Here is a 17808-nt window from a genome sequence, read left to right as displayed (position 1 = left end):
GAAGCGCTACTTCCGTGGCGCTCACCTGATTGGCTGTGCGCGTGTGACCTCAGACAGCGCATCGCACAGCTCCCTCCATTACTTTCAATGGTGGGAACTTTGCCGTCAGCGGTGGGGTTACCCGCGGTCAGCCGCTGACCGCGGGTGACCTCACCGCTGACGCAAAGTTCCCACCATTGAGTATAATGGAGAGGCTTTGCGAGGCACTGTCTGACAGCTCAGACGTCCAGCCAATCAGCAGAGTGCCAGGACGTTGCGCTCGCTGATTGGCTGAAGGGACTTCGGTGACAGCAGTCACGTGGTGTCCCGGCATTCGGGGAAAGGGGTCTGATGTGTAAACATGGGACCCCTTTCAGTCCGTGGTTCGGGTAAATGCGGTTTGTTTTTTTGCCAAGTACGTGGATTTATATCTGGACACTGGATTGAGGTGAGTATAATTTTATTCACAGGTACCCCGGATCGTCGGATCAGGAGACGTGGCAGTCGGCGTGTCAACATAGGTAAGTATGTGTGTCGGCAGGTGTGTAATAAAGTTTTACTCTCAAGGTGTGTGTCTCCTGTTTTTATTTGGGTATTTTTTTTCCAGTAGTACTACAGGTACCAGCGGGCCCGTTTTTCTCCCGCATGCTGGTACTTGTGATTCTCCAAGTACCAGCTTGCGGGGGAGGCTTGCTGGGACTTGTAATTCTACTGGAAAAACAATATTCTTTACATTTTCTCAAGGCTATCAGCCTCCCATCCGCAGCCCTTGGATGGGGGGGACAGCCTCGGGCTTCACCCCTGGCCCTTGGGTGGCTGGGGGGGGGACCCCTTGATTGAAGGGGTCCCCACTCCCCCAGGGTACCCCGGCCAGGGGTGACTAGTTGGATATTTAATGCCACGGCCGCAGGGCGCTGTATAAAAGTGACCCCCGGCTGTGGCATTATCTGTCCAGCTAGTGGAGCCCGATGCTGGTGTAAAAAATACGGGGGACCCCTACTCTTTTTGTCCCCCGTATTTTTTGCACCAGCACCAGGCGCAGAGCCCGGTGCTGGTTTTAAAAATACGGGGGATCCCCTGTCATTTCCCCCCCCCCCCCCGGATTTTTAGAACCAGGACCAGCTCGAAGAGCCCGAGGCTGGTTATGCTTTGGAGGGGGGACCCCACGCCATTTTTTACCGGGATTTTACCATTCCATCTAAAAAAAAAAAAAAAAAAAATATATATTATTTTTAAAAATATATAAAAAATACTTGTGCCTCCAAAAAAGACAAACCAAGTACCTAATCCCTTCTAATATAAATAGATATGCTATTACCAATAAAAAAAACACCAAAAAAAACATGTTTTACATTTTTTTTATTAGTTTCACCCACCAAAGTGTGGCGGATTGAAAATTACGAATTTACTGTCTAAAAGCACTGTTGTCGAATTTCCAAACTTCAATTGAATATACTTTGGTCGAATTGCAGCACTTGTATCATTGCAGAAAAGTCGAATTTGACAAAAGTCGAATTTCAAAAAGTCGAATTTTGAAAGTCCGTTTTTTTGACGGAAAGTACTGAATTTCATTGAAGATTTTTTTTTTAGCGAAAAAGTCCAGTTTTTCTCCAATTTCGGGAATTCGACCGCAATTGCATATACCCCTGCTGTTTGGTCCAGTTCTGTTGCCTCCAGGCCCCCTGACGTACGCTTCCAAAAACATGCTCTTGCCCTAATAATGCAGAATGACACGGATACTGACTCTGACACGGCAGACGGTGATGGGGATGTACTGCGGGGGGGGGGGGCGGCATCTCTTGCAAAAGGGGTGCAGTTGATGATAGAGGCCATTAGAGATGCATTGAATATTGCTGATACAACACCTGAGCAGGTTGAGGAGGCTTACTTTACAGACAATAAGAAAGCCTCGCTAACCTTCCCTGCGTCTAAAGAATTAAATGCTATTTTTGAGAAAGCCTGGGAAAAAATTTCAGATCCCTAGAAGGGTTCTGGTTGCTTTTCCTTTCCCTGAGGAAGATAGGAAAAAATGGGAAAATCCACCCATAGTTGACGCGTCTGTATCCAGACTCTCAAAAAAGGTGGTTTTACCTGTCTCAGGATCTACTGAGTTAAAAGAATCGGCTGATCGCAAAATTGACGCTACGCTCAAAACCATATACACGGCTTCAGGGGCGATACTACGTCCTACTATTGCCTGTGCATGGATTTCCAAGGCTATAGTAAAGTGGTCAGGCACGTTACTTGAGGATTTGGATACAATAGATAAAGGTGATGTTAAATTGTTTTTACATAACATTCAGGATTCTGCAGATTTTATGGTGGAATCCATGAAGGACATAGGTTCGATGGCTGCAGGGATATCTTCCATGTCTGTCTCAGCTCGCAGAGGACTTTGGCTGCGCCAGTGGTCTGCTTGTGTGGAGACCCTACCCTACACAGGTCAGGCTCTCTTTGGGAAAGCGGGTAAGTCACCTTTTCTTCCATCAGATGCACCGGCTACGAAGACGCCTTTCACTTCTCCTGCATCACAGTCCTTTAGGGCTACTAAAGCAAGAAAGGCCAAGCCGTCTAACACCTTGTTTAGGGGAGGTCGGCCAAAATCCAATAAACCTGCTGCCGCAGGTTCCCAGGAACAGAAGCCTACTTCAGATACGCCTAAGTCCTCAGCGTGACGGTGGACCGCGCGGCCTGGAGGTGGGGCCGGTGGGGGAGAGACTCAGGCATTTCAGCCACGTCTGGGTGTCGTCCATGGGTGTAAGATATTGTGTCCCAGGGGTACAGGCTGGAGTTTCAATATCTCCATCCTCAACGATTCTTCAAATCAGGCTTGCCAGCTTTGAAGGCGAACAGGGCTATCCTATAGGAAGCCATCCAGAAGTTGGTGGAGTCACAGGTCATTGTACCAGTTCCACCCCATTTGCAAAACAAAGGTTACTATTCAAGCCTTTTCGTGATAACGAAACCGGATGGTTCGGTCAGGCCCATTTTGAACTTAAAATCACTAAACCCCTTTCTGAGGGAGTTCAAATTCAAAATGGAATCTCTGAGGGCGGTGATATCAGGTCAGGAGGAAGGGGAATTCCTGGTATCCCTGGATATCAAGGATTCGTACCTCCACATTCCGATTTGGCCGCCGCATCAAGCTTTTCTCCGATTCGCACTGTTAGACAGTCATTTTCAGTTCTAGGCCCTGCCATTCGGCCTCTCCACAGCACCAAGGGTATTCAACAAGGTGATGGCGGAGATGATGGTTCTCCTCCGCAGACAGGGGGTGAACATAATTCCGTATCTGGACGATCTGCTGATAAAGGCATCGTCCAAGGAGAAGCTGTTGCAGTCCATTGTTCTCACGACCCATCTACTCAGGGAACACGGTTGGATCCTGAATCTTCCAAAATCACATTTGGAGCCGACCAGGAGTTTGTCCTTTCTTACGAGGCTCTGCTGTATGGGAGGTTTCATGCTCTGCCCTTCCAACTGGATCTCCTGGACAAGTGGTCGGGATCTCATCTACACATGCACCAGAGAATACGTCTGTCGCCAAAGGCCAGGATTTCACTCCTCTGGTGGCTACAATTACCTCACCTTCTGGAGGGCCGCAGGTTCGGGATTCAGGACTGGATATTTCTAACCACGTGTCACGATCCGGGTATCTGGACGCCATTTCTTACCCATCAGATGCCTCCTAAGGCTGGCTCAGCGCTCCAGGACCGGATCCCATCTGTTATCCTGATGTGTACATTCCTGTATCCTCTCCTGTCACTCTGGGACGCTGTCACAGTAAACGCCATATTACACCTGGCATGGCGTCTCCCGCGGCCTCCGCCGCCGTCCCTGAACTTCTGCATGCAGAGTGTCTGAGTGGCGATTACGTCAGCCGCGGCCTCCGCTGTGTCCGCGTGGTTGGATGTGCCTCTGTCAGCCTGGCGCCTCCTGTCTCCGGTGGCCGGCGCCGCCATTACTGTTTTCATTACCACATGGATTACAAACCAAACTTCCCTCCAAGTGTCTGCATGGGCGCAGCCATCTTGGATTCTGTCAGCTGATCATTTCCACCAATCTGTTCTCAGTATTGATAATCTGCATAATTGCCTAGCCAATCCCTTCCTTGCTGCAGGTATAAATACACTGTGCCTGAGCAAGGAAGGCGTCAGTGCTTTGGTTGTCAAACCTAGTTCCTGTTTGTCTCTCTCCTGTGATTGTCTTCCAGGTTCCAGCTCCTGTCTCAAGACTTCCACCATAGAGACCCGCACCAGCATTCCACCTGCGGTGTAGCCTGACTCTCCAATCCATTGTGGATTCATCTGTTTCCAGCTACAACATTACCTGCTTCCAGCTCAGCTTCCAGCAGAGTACAGCTTCCCTTAAAGGGCCGGTGTCCTTTCTACACTTTACCACTCTCCACCGGTATTATTATTTCTCCGCTCTCAAGTTCTACATTTCAGTTCATATTTCATCGCTCCCAAGTTCATTTATTATTTAACTGGTTCCAGCCAGTATCCACTCCGTGCTAACAACAGTCTGGTTCCAGCCAGTATCCACAGCAGCTGTTTTATCTTCAGCAACCCAGCTTTTCCTGGAACACCAGCTGGCACAATCCTGGGTTATCTCCATTGCTACAGTCGGGCCTGGTAAGGACTTTCCATCTAGAAGATCATAAGAACTATCTCACACTACCAGTGCCCTGTGGCTCCTGCCATCCTGTAGTACCCAGGAACTGTATTTATTCTTTGCTGACTTTTACGTTTTCTTTTACTGCTGCTGTGTTGCGGAGTTGTCATAGTAAACATCATTGACTTTTATCCAAGTTGTCGTGGTCACGCCTTCGGGCAGTTATTATTCATGTTACTTACATGTCCAGGGGTCTGATACAACCTCCCAGGTTCCGGTACATCTCAGCCCCTACAACTGAGGCTGCCTCCCGTCAGCTCAGGCCCTCAGTTGTGACAGTAAGCACTGACCTAATGAATCCAGCCGGAGACCAGGATCAAGCGGCCAGGCCGATGCAAGAACTGGCAGCCCGACTAGAACATCAGGAGGCTGCACAGGGCCACATCATCCGCTGTCTCCAGGATCTCTCTACTCGGCTGGATGGGATTCAGACAACTCTCCGTGGATCAGGCGCGTCTGGTGCGTCAACCACAGTGACTCCAGCTATAACCCCACCCACCTTACCCATTTCTGCTCCACGTCTTCATCTTCCAACGCCAGCAAAATTTGACGGATCTCCAAGATTCTGCAGGGGATTTCTCAACCAGTGTGAGATTCAGTTTGAGCTACAACCTGGCAATTTTCCCAGTGACCGTACAAAAATTGCCTACATTATTTCTCTTCTCAGTGGCTCAGCCCTTGATTGGGCATCACCGTTATGGGAGAGGTCCGACACCCTGCTATCTTCCTACACTGCCTTCGTGTCAACATTCAGGCGCATCTTCGACGAGCCAGGCCGGGTAACCTCAGCTTCATCCGAGATTCTCCGTTTACGCCAGGGGTCACGTACTGTAGGACAATATCTGATACAGTTCCAGATCCTGGCATCCGAACTGGCATGGAACGACGAGGCCCTGTATGCTGCATTCTGGCATGGCTTATCTGAGCGTATTAAAGATGAGTTAGCTACCAGAGACTTACCTTCTAAGTTAGATGAGCTAATCTCACTCTGCACGAAAGTTGATTTACGTTTCAGAGAGAGAGCAACTGAGCGTGGAAGATCATCTGCTCCAAAATCTTCTGCTCCTCCTCCTCGTCAACTGTCACCATCTAAAGATGAGCCCATGCAACTTGGCCGTTCCCGTTTAACTCCTGCTGAGCGCCGAAGACGTCTCTCCGAGTTTCTCTGTCTCTATTGTGCAGCTCCGTCTCACACCATTAATGCCTGTCCCAAACGTCCGGGAAACTCCAAATCCTAGCTCGCCAAGGAGAGGGCCGGCTAGGAGTAATGATCTCCTCTCCATCTCCTCAAGATTGTAATCTCCCAGTCTCGCTTCAAGTTGCTCAACGTTATCGGAACGTCATTGCCCTCCTTGATTCCGGAGCAGCTGGGAACTTTATTACCGAAGCCTATGTTAAACGGTGGTCCCTACCCACCGAGAGACTTCCTTCGTCCATTTCTTTAACTGCCGTGGATGGCAGCAAAATTTTTGATGCAGTTATTTCTTTAAGGACTCTACCAGTTCGTCTGAGAGTGGGAGTTCTTCATTCCGAACTTATTTATTTTTTAGTGATTCCAAGAGCCACACATCCTGTGGTCCTGGGCCTTCCATGGCTCCGTCTTCACAATCCTACAATTGATTGGACGACTACGCAAATCCTGGCATGGGGTTCCTCCTGTGCTGAGACATGTTTGTTTAAAGTATTGCCTGTCTGTTCTTCCTCCCCCAGGTCGTCTGATGTTCCACCTCCTCCATATCAAGATTTCACGGATGTGTTCAGTAAAGCTTCTGCTGATATCCTTCCTCCTCATAGAGAATGGGACTGTCCGATTGATCTCGTTCCAGGGAAGGTTCCACCTCGAGGCCGAACTTATCCGTTGTCTCTGCCTGAGACGCATTCTATGGAGGAATATATTAAAGAGAACCTAGCAAAGGGGTTCATTCGACCTTCTTCTTCTCCAGCCGGCGCAGGCTTCTTTTTTGTAAAAAAGAAAGATGGTGGTCTGCGGCCGTGCATCGACTACAGAGGTTTGAACGACATTACCATCAAGAACCGTTATCCTTTACCCCTGATTACTGAGCTCTTTGACAGAGTTAGCGGAGCTACCATCTTTACAAAGCTGGACTTGCGAGGTGCATACAATCTCATCCGGATCCGTGAGGGTGACGAGTGGAAGACCGCCTTTAACACCCGTGACGGACATTATGAGTACCTCGTCATGCCCTTCGGATTGAGCAATGCTCCAGCTGTCTTCCAGCATTTTGTCAATGAGATCTTCAGAGACATTCTATACCGTCATGTCGTGGTCTATCTAGACGATATCCTCATTTTTGCCAACGATTTAGAGGAACATCGTTTTTGGGTTAAAGAGGTTCTGTCCCGTCTCCGTGTCAATCATCTCTATTGCAAATTAGAAAAATGCGTCTTTGAAGTCAAGTCCATTCCGTTTCTAGGGTACATTGTGTCCGGTTCCGGACTAGAGATGGATCCTGAGAAACTACAAGCAATCCAAAATTGGCCGGTACCCTTAACCCTCAAAGGGGTCCAGAGGTTCTTAGGGTTCGCCAACTATTACCGAAAGTTTATACGAGACTTTTCCACCATTGTGGCGCCTATTACTGCTTTCACTAAGAAGGGTGCTAACCCGTCCAAGTGGTCTGAAGAAGCCATGCAAGCATTTCATCTTTTAAAACAAAGGTTCATCTCTGCGCCTGTTCTGAAACAGCCTGACATCGACTCTCCTTTCATCTTAGAGGTGGATGCCTCCTCCGTTGGAGTAGGAGCGGTGTTATCTCAGAGGGCTAAAGATGGCCATTTACACCCTTGCAGTTTCTTCTCCCGGAAGTTCTCCCCAGCTGAGCGCAACTATGCCATTGGCGACCAGGAGTTGCTAGCCATCAAGCTCGCTCTAGAAGAGTGGAGGTATCTGTTGGAGGGAGCTTCTCATTCAATCACCATACTTACAGACCACAAGAACCTTTTATACCTGCAGGGCGCACAATGTCTCAACCCTCGTCAGGCCAGATGGGCACTTTTCTTTTCCAGGTTCGACTTTAAACTCCAGTTCTGTCCGGGCTCTCAGAATCGCAAGGCCGATGCCCTTTCCCGCTCATGGGAGCAAGAAAATGAGTCAGAGTCTTCAGACAAGCATCCTATTATAAATCCGTTGGCATTCTCCACGGTAGGGATGGACTCTACGCCCCCATCAGGGAAAAGTTTTGTGAAGCCGATGCTAAGGAAGAAGCTCATGCATTGGGCCCATGCTTCCCGTTTTGCCGGACATACAGGTATCCAAAAAACCCTGGAGTTTATCTCTAGGTCCTATTGGTGGCCAACTCTGAAAAAGGACGTCTTGGAGTTTATTGCATCTTGCCCAAAGTGTGCCCAACATAAAGTATCCCGCCAGTCGCCTGCGGGGCAACTGGTTCCACTATCCGTTCCCCGTCGACCATGGACCCACTTGTCGATGGATTTCATTACAGACTTACCCATGTGCAACAAGTTCAATACCATCTGGGTGGTAGTTGACCGGTTCACCAAGATGGCACACTTCATTCCTCTCACCGGTCTTCCGTCAGCTTCCAAGTTGGCTCAAGTATTCATACAAGAGATCTTCCGACTCCACGGTCTTCCTGAAGAAATTATCTCAGATCGAGGAGTTCAATTCACAGCCAAATTCTGGCGAAGTTTATGTCAAGTCCTCCAAGTCAAGCTAAAGTTTTCCACGGCTTACCATCCTCAGACCAATGGTCAAACCGAGAGGGTGAATCAGGACTTGGAGGCCTTCCTCCGCATCTATGTGTCCTCCTCTCAAGATGACTGGGTTCAATTACTTCCCTGGGCCGAGTTCTGTCATAACAACCAGTATGAAGTTTGCACCTCGCTATATCGGTCCTTTCAAGATTGAACAAGTCATCAATCCTGTTGCTTACAGACTCCAGTTGCCTCCCTTCTTAAAAATACCCAGGACATTCCATGTTTCCCTGTTGAAACCGCTGATCTTGAATCGGTTTCATTCCTCACTTCCTCCAACTCCGAAAGTCCAAACTCAACGAGGCGTTGAGTATGAAGTGGCCAAGATCCTGGACTCACGTCACCGTTACGGTCAACTACAATATCTTATTGACTGGAAGGGTTATGGTCCTGAGGAACGTTCATGGACCAATGCTTCTGATGTCCATGCTCCTGCCTTGGTCCGGAGATTCCATTCCAAGTTTCCTCAAAAGCCAAAGAAGTGTCCTGGGGCCACTCCTAAAGGGGGGGGTGCTGTCACGATCCGGGTATCTGGACGCCATTTCTTACCCATCAGATGCCTCCTAAGGCTGGCTCAGCGCTCCAGGACCGGATCCCATCTGTTATCCTGATGTGTACATTCCTGTATCCTCTCCTGTCACTCTGGGACGCTGTCACAGTAAACGCCATATTACACCTGGCATGGCGTCTCCCGCGGCCTCCGCCGCCGTCCCTGAACTTCTGCATGCAGAGTGTCTGAGTGGCGATTACGTCAGCCGCGGCCTCCGCTGTGTCCGCGTGGTTGGATGTGCATCTGTCAGCCTGGCGCCTCCTGTCTCCGGTGGCCGGCGCCGCCATTACTGTTTTCATTACCACATGGATTACAAACCAAACTTCCCTCCAAGTGTCTGCATGGGCGCAGCCATCTTGGATTCTGTCAGCTGATCATTTCCACCAATCTGTTCTCAGTATTGATAATCTGCATAATTGCCTAGCCAATCCCTTCCTTGCTGCAGGTATAAATACACTGTGCCTGAGCAAGGAAGGCGTCAGTGCTTTGGTTGTCAAACCTAGTTCCTGTTTGTCTCTCTCCTGTGATTGTCTTCCAGGTTCCAGCTCCTGTCTCAAGACTTCCACCATAGAGACCCGCACCAGCATTCCACCTGCGGTGTAGCCTGACTCTCCAATCCATTGTGGATTCATCTGTTTCCAGCTACAACATTACCTGCTTCCAGCTCAGCTTCCAGCAGAGTACAGCTTCCCTTAAAGGGCCGGTGTCCTTTCTACACTTTACCACTCTCCACCGGTATTATTATTTCTCCGCTCTCAAGTTCTACATTTCAGTTCATATTTCATCGCTCCCAAGTTCATTTATTATTTAACTGGTTCCAGCCAGTATCCACTCCGTGCTAACAACAGTCTGGTTCCAGCCAGTATCCACAGCAGCTGTTTTATCTTCAGCAACCCAGCTTTTCCTGGAACACCAGCTGGCACAATCCTGGGTTATCTCCATTGCTACAGTCGGGCCTGGTAAGGACTTTCCATCTAGAAGATCATAAGAACTATCTCACACTACCAGTGCCCTGTGGCTCCTGCCATCCTGTAGTACCCAGGAACTGTATTTATTCTTTGCTGACTTTTACGTTTTCTTTTACTGCTGCTGTGTTGCGGAGTTGTCATAATAAACATCATTGACTTTTATCCAAGTTGTCGTGGTCACGCCTTCGGGCAGTTATTATTCATGTTACTTACATGTCCAGGGGTCTGATACAACCTCCCAGGTTCCGGTACATCTCAGCCCCTACAACTGAGGCTGCCTCCCGTCAGCTCAGGCCCTCAGTTGTGACACCACGGATGCAAGTCTCAAGGGGCTGGGGCCCAGTCACTCAAGGGGAGACCTTCCAAGGAAGGTGGTCAAGTCTGGAAGCCGGCCTACCAATAAACATTCTGGAACTAAGAGCCGTCTACAACGGTCTTCTCCAAGCGGTCCTTCTTCTGTGAGATCGGACCATTCAAATGCAGTCAGACAATGTAACGACAGTAGCTTACATAAACCGACAGGGCGGTACGAAGAGCAGAACTGCAATGACAGAGGTAACAAGAATCATCCTCTGGGCAGAAAAACATGCGTTGGCGTTGTCAGCGATCTTCATTTCGGGAGTAGACAACTGGGAAGCGGACTTTTTCAGCAGACACGATCTCCATCCAGGGGAGTGGGGACTCCATCCGGAGGTGTTCACGGAGGTAACAGACCTTTGGGGAGTACCTCAAATAGACATGATGGCCTCTCGTCTCAACAAGAAGCTTCGGCGGTATTGTTCCAGGTTGAAGGACCCGCAAGCCGTGGCGGTGGACTCTACTGCTAGAAGAGCCGAGGCCTCTCTCTCTTCGGGAGGACCTGCTGCAGCAGGGGCCGTTCGCTTATCAAGACCTACCGCGGCTACGTTTGATGGCATGGAGGTTGAACGCCAGATATTAGCTCGGAAGGGCATTCCGAACGAGGTTATTCCTACCCTGTTACAGGCTAGGAAAGGAGTGACGTCTAAACATTACCATCGTATTTGGAAAAATTTGTATCTTGGTGTGAATCCAAGAAGTTTCCTATGGTGGAGTTTCAACTGGGATGGTTTCTCCTCTTCCTGCATAGGCCTGAGGTTGGGATCCATTACGTTCCAGATTTCGGCCCTATCCATTTTCTTCCAGAAACAGTTGGCTTCCCTCCCTGAGGTTCAGACTTTTCTGAAAGGGTTTCTGCATATCCAGCCTCCCTTTGTGCCGCCTACGCCGCCCTGGGATCTTAACGTGGTGTTACAGTTCCTCCGATCTGATTGGTTCGAGCCTCTACCGGAGGTTGAGGTCAAATTTCTCACGTGGAAGGCTGTCACTCTGTTGGCCTTAGCTTCTGCTAGACGTGTGTCGGAGTTGGGGGCTTTATCTTGTAAGAGCACCTACTTACTCTTCCATGAAGATAGAGCTGATCTCCGGACACGTCAGCAGTTCCTTCCGAAGGTTGTGTCGGCATTTCATATCAACCAACCTATTGTGGTGCCAGTTGCTACTGACTCCTCAATTTCATCAAAGTCCTTGGATGTTGTAAGGGCTCTGAAAATCTATGTGAAGAGGACTGCTCATCACCGAAAATCGGACTCTCTGTCCTGTATGATCCCAAGAAACTTGGGTGTCCTGTTTCTAAGCAGATGATCTCTCGCTGGATCAGGTTCACTATCCAGCATGCATATTCTACGGCAGGATTGCCGTCCCCTACATCTGTTAAGGCCCACTCTACTCGTAAGGTGGGTTCTTCCTGGGCGGCTGCCCGGGGTGTCTCGGCTTTACAGCTTTGCCGAGCGGCTACTTGGTCAGGGTCGAACACGTTCGCTAAGTTCTGCAAGTTCGATACTTTGGCCTCTGAGGACCTTCAGTTTAGAGGATGCTGGGTGCCCGCCCAGCGCTTCATGATCCTGCAGTGGTTACTTAGTTCAGTACTGCTTAGTTCTTGGTAAGTACTGTTTAGTTACTTGGTAAGTAATATTGCTCATCCGTTGCTGATTTTTCAAGCTAGTTAGCTTGGTTTGCCTTGTGTGTGAGCTGATGTGAATCTCGCCACTATCTGTGTAATATCTTTCTCTCGAAGTTGTCCGTCTCCTCGGGCACAGTTTCTAGTCTGAGTCTGGTAGGAGGGGCATAGCGGGAGGAGGCAGCCCATACTCTCAAACTCTTAAAGTGCCAGTGGCTCCTAGTGGACTCGTCTATACCCTATGGTACTAATGTGGACCCCAGCATCCTCTACGGACTACGAGAAAAGGATTTACCTGTAGGTAATTAAAATCCTATTATTTCTATGCATATGTGCAGATTTATAATTACACATAGAGGAGTTTTCGATTAGCTGCAGTTGCCTGTTTTTTTGCACAAAAAAACTGCGATGTTACTGCAAATCGTAAAAGATCCCTCAATTAGTCACAATAATTTAGTATCTTTAGTATCTAGAAACCCCCCCTGCTGCCGTTCCATCGCTGCAGCTTTCCGATTTTTTTAACATATATTTTTTTGTGGGAAGACGGAGGAGCTGTGTTGATGCGTCAGCTGCCTCCTCACATACACTGAGACGGCTGGGCTAGCAGCAGGCAGCATCTATAGCTAGGGGGAGCTGCAGCATCAGCGTGCAGCTCCTCCAAGGCAGTTTCAGTTTGAGAGCGGGGCTGGCGCACACTCTTCTTCCCGACAGCTACAAGTAATGACTCAGAGGCACCTGCAGCCAGCGTCAAGCTGCACTGTGTAAGGCGGGGGGAAGGGGCAGGTGGTGGGACACCGGTGGCACATATTATATGCATAATGGCTTGATAAACAGCAGAGGTTTGTGCAAAAGTGCTGGGACAGGATTTATTTGTTCCTCTTCTGAAGTCCCCACATTGTTATAGAACTAGCTGTACACACACACATATATATATATATATATATATATATATATATATATACAAACAAACAGAGAACCCAGCACTCACCAATGTAAGCTCACTTATCCTCAACAATTCAATAAATAAATGATGGGGGTTTAGTTAGTGGATTGGCCAATGCACGGAAGCCTGCAAACCGCTCGCCAAGGTACCCCACCTTCAAGCAGGTCCTACACTATCACAGAGTCTTAAAACCTGACTACTTCACTGCTGTTACACACATCATCTGCCTGCTAGATTTAATGTGTACCTGCCACAGACTTTATGGCTTTTAAAGGTACACTCGTCACCTTACATTGGCTTAGATAGATTGCTAAGGAACAGCTGAGACAGGTTCAGGATAATAGAGTCCACACAGGGGTGCATGAGAAAGCTAGTGGCAACGGTTAATAAGCGTTAACCATAGATTAACCCCATCATATACACAAATAGAAAATCACAGCACTCGCCACCCCAGAAGCGGGGTACAGCAATGCACTAACCACTCAAAGGGTGGGGTGCATGTAACACAGCACTCGCCATCCCAAAAGAGGGGTACACAGCTGCACTTACCACTCACAGGGTGGGGTGCATGTAGCCCATGACCACATCGCTCTAATACATACAAACAGAGAACCCAGCACTCACCAATGTAAGCTCACTTATCCCCAACAATTCAATAAATAAATGATGGGGGTTTGGTTAGTGGATTGGCCAATGCACGGAAGCCTGCAAACCGCTCGCCAAGGTACCCCACCTTCAAGCAGGTCCTACACTATCACAGAGTCTTAAAACCTGACTACCTTTAAACCTTTAAAAGCCATAAAGTCTGTGGCTGGTGCACCTTAAATCTAGCAGGCAGATGATGTGTGTAACAGCAGTGAAGTAGTCAGGTTTTAAGACTCTGTGATAGTGTAGGAACATTTTTCTTTTTCTATCACACAAATCATTTTTCCTTTTCTTTGATTTTAATATTTCGCTCTATTAATAAAGGACAATTTTAGTCCCATTAGAAAAATAATTTCAGGCAACCATTTTGGTTATGGATATTTAAACCAATACTTACTAATATTACTGAGGATATACATTTCTGGAAAATCTTAATTAAAAATTTGTCAGTTGGGTAGTGTGCACCACAAAGTATACCTGGTTTCTTTTGTCCTTCCCCTCTCTTGGGGATCTGTATTTCATAGCCCTACTTAAACCAGGTGGTAGCACCTTTTGGAGCCTTTACATTTGCAAACTCTCTCAAAATCAGGGTTTTATTGGATATAGTAATAGGCATCCCAACTCTGTAACGAAAACTGTTATCAATTTATCTTGGTGCGGGTCACCCTCCAGTATCTGGCAGGATTGTCTTGCCTGACCAGCACTGGAACTTTTGCAGGTCAGGTTTTCTCTCTAAACCAATTCTTATACCGCCCACATTACCCGGTGGTTTTGCCAGCAGAGGGGATAAGGCTTAGACCTGAAGCCCCTCCCCCAGCCCCAGGGCGCCATTTCTAGCAAGTGTTCCCGCCCTGGAGCTGCATATCTGTCTTTTCCTCACTCCCTGTCAGTGTCTGCGGAGCCATTATCCCTCAGCTCACTGTTCCTGGGACTGCTTGGGCAAATCCTCCTATGTAAAGCCGCCTGGTTGTCAGTGCTGTGACTTTACATGATACTTAAGTATTCTACCTGCCTTTTTTAGTCAGTGTTAGTAAGAAAGAGTGCATTTAGTCAGGGTTTCCTAGTACAATTACCCTGTGATATACATCCAGTTCTTACTGTGTACTGTTATATCATTTGTTATATAGCTGTGTAAGCTAGTCCAGTGCAGTATTATTGTCAGTAATAACCTCTGCATTGTACAAACTGTGACTATCTGTGTGTGCATTTGATAGCTGAGTGGTGTCCATTTCGTGTCTTTCACTCAACCTGCTATCCCTATATTCTATAACCTGAGGGGGCTTTGTGCGTCAGGTTTTATCTCTTATAGGATTTTCACAAAGATATACTGTATTACGTATTTTTCTCTGTGATTTAGTCACTATATCTCTCTTTTATCTCTGTTGGTGCTGACTACACTGCGCAGGGTTTTGGGTTTAGAGATATAGTGCTGCTGATAATTGTACTGTGTTACCTCATACTGCAAGTTATATCATGTCTGCTTCTGAGGGTAACGGTTCTGGGGATGAACACACTGCCGGTGTTGCTGAAGCCACAGACCCATATGAGGAGAATATAGCAGCTGTGGGCTCTGGTTCTGGGGGCTCCTTGCCCCCCAGTGGGACTGTGGCAACGGAGGCACATACTGACCCACCGTGGGCCGCTTTTTCCACGCTTCTGCATACGCTAGTTCATAAACTAACACCCCCTATGGGACCCCCAATGCCGGTACAACCGTATGTGGTCCCTGCAGCTAATTCGCCGTGGGCGGACGATTTATCTGCTCAGTTAAAGAGTTGAACCAGTACCTGACTACTAAAAAGTCTGAATATCGCTCGCCTAAGTCCAAGGGGTCCTCTAAGCGAGCGCTTGTCTCCTCACAATCCACTGCTGTCACGGACACCTCGTCTGATGAAGACGGCACGTATACTGACCCCACAGGTTCTGACTCAGATACGGCTGATGGGGAGGGTAGTTCACATGTGGATGTTCCTGATCTTTTGGAGGCTATTAAGTTAATTCTACAGATTACGGATGATCCCGAGCCATCCGTCCCTCCTAAGAAACCAGATAGGTTCAAGCGTCAGAAGGTGGTTAAACACGTTTTACCTCACTCTGACCACCTAGTGGATATACGTCAGGAACCCTTTGAAAACCCGGGTACGAAGTTTGTGCCTCACAAGAAGATGCTGGCTCGCTATCCCCTCGCGCCAGAGCTGTCTAAGAATTGGGAAACGCCTTCTCCAGTGGACTCACATGTGGCCAGGATGGTGGTTTCCTCAGCTCTGCCTGTCACTACCGTCACGTCTCTAAAAGAGCCTACGGATAAGCGTGTGGAGGGTTGTCTGAAAGCGATTTACACCCTTACGGGTGCTGCGCAAGGGCCCACTATTGCAGCTACATGGGTTGCCGAGGCTATTGAAGCGTGGGCCTTGGAGTTAGATACTGAAATCTCCTCTAACCATGCTAGACAATGCTTGTCATATATTGTCACAGCTTTTTGCTGTATTAAAGAGGCGGCTTTGGATGCCGGTATCCTAGCAGCCAAGGCCTCTACTATGTCAGTCCTGGCTCGCCGGATATTGTGGCTTAGATCCTGGTCTGTGGATCTGGACTCTAGAAAAACCCTGGAGGTACTCCCTTTCAAGGGAGATATTCTGTTTGGGGAGGACTTAAATAAGATAGTGGCTGACGTGGCTACTGCCAAAACTGCCTGTCTACCAAATACCGCTCCTTCTGTGTCGAAGGCTAAAGGTACGTCCTTTCGCCCTTCAGGTAAAGCAAAAGGTCAGGTGTACCACAAGCAGGCCTGCACTTCCAAGCCTGGTAAGCCGAAGCCCAAAAGTGCCTGGGCTGCCCGTCAGCCAGCTTCCAAGACCGATAAGCCTGCCGCATGACGGGGCGGGCCTCCTCCTGGGGGATCCCAGGGTGGGGGGCCGGCTTCTAGGGTATACCCAGGAATGGTTGAAGACCACTTCAGATGCCTGGGTACGGAAAGTCGTCACTCGAGGTTACGCCATAGCCTTCAAAAACCGACCCCCTCATCGATTTTGCTAGACAGACGTCCCGTTGGTCCAGACAAAGGCAAACACTCTGCATTCGGTGGTACAGACCCTCCTGGATACAGGAGTTGTAGTACAGGTGCCTCTTGCTCAGAGGTGCCGGGGGTACTATTCTCTGCTGTTTCTAGTCCCGAAACGAATGGGTCCTCCCGGCCCATTCTCAACCTCAAGGCATTGAACAAGTTTGTGAAGGTTTCCAAGTTCCGTATGGAAACCCTTCGCTCTATAGTTCTGGCCTTGGAACCTTGGGACTACATGGTCTCCCTGGATATACAGGATGCTTACCTGCATATTCCTATAGCAGCGTCACATCAGCAATACCTGAGGTTCGCTATTGGCAACCTTCATTACCAGTTTCGGGCGTTACCTTTTGGTTTAACAACGGCTCCGCGAGTTTTCACCAAAGTAATGGCGGTGATGACGGTGGTACTCTTCCGTCAAGGGGTCAGGATACTGCCATACCTGGACGACTTGTTAATCCTGGCAAATTCCCCAGAACTTCTCCTGTGTCATCTGGATATGACGGTCCGGTTTCTACAAACCCACGGGTGGCTCATCAACTGGAAGAAATCCTCCCTGGTCCCTGCTCAGAGCATGGAGCACCTGGGAGCGCAATTGGACACTCACAACCAGCGGTTGTTCTTGTCTCAGGAGAAAGTCATGTAGCTTCAGGACAGGATTCGTTGCTTCCTTTCTCGTCCGCAAGTGTCGATACATTCGGCAATGCAGGTGGTGGGCCGCATGGTCTCAGCATTCGACATGGTGGAGTATGCTCCATTTCATTCTCGCCCCCTCCAGAGGCTGATTCTAGCCAAGTGGGACGGCCTGCCTCACCGGATCAGGTCTCACATGATCTCATTGACTCCGGAGGTCCGTCTGTCGCTACTTTGGTGGCTCCGGGACCAACAATTGTGCAGGGGCCGTCCCTTCTGGATATCTAACCTGGTCCTGTTGACGACAGATGCCAGTCTAAGAGGTTGGGGGCGGTGCTGGAGCAACACTCCCATCAGGGTCGGTGGACCAAGGAGGAATCTCTCCTCTCGATCAACATTCTGGAATTGCGGGCGGTCTTCAATACGTTAAACCTGGCCCAGCATTTAATTTAGAACCGTCCTGTTCAAATACAGTCGGACAACGCCACCACAGTGGCTTACATAAATCATCAAGGCGGCACTTGTAGCCGTTTGGCAATGAAGGAAGTCTCACGGATTCTACGTTGGGCGGAACGCCATCTACCGGCCATATCGGCAATATTCATTCCGGGAGTCCTGAATTGGAAAGCGGACTTTCTCAGT

At 48.8% G+C, this 17808-nt stretch overlaps 1 protein-coding gene across 2 annotated transcripts in view; it reads left to right on the top strand.

Moving 5' to 3' along the window:
* LOC134905680 (myoneurin-like) overlaps positions 1-17808 on the top strand; it is a 111781-nt gene that overhangs the window by 36829 nt on the left and 57144 nt on the right. The gene's annotated exons all lie outside the window — the stretch shown is intronic.

The sequence above is a fragment of the Pseudophryne corroboree genome, chromosome 1, assembly GCF_028390025.1.
Source record: "Pseudophryne corroboree isolate aPseCor3 chromosome 1, aPseCor3.hap2, whole genome shotgun sequence".
NCBI classification, from domain to species: domain Eukaryota; kingdom Metazoa; phylum Chordata; class Amphibia; order Anura; family Myobatrachidae; genus Pseudophryne; species Pseudophryne corroboree.
The sequence above is the reverse complement of the archived record's forward strand: the minus strand, read 5'-3'. Positions and strand labels throughout refer to the sequence as shown.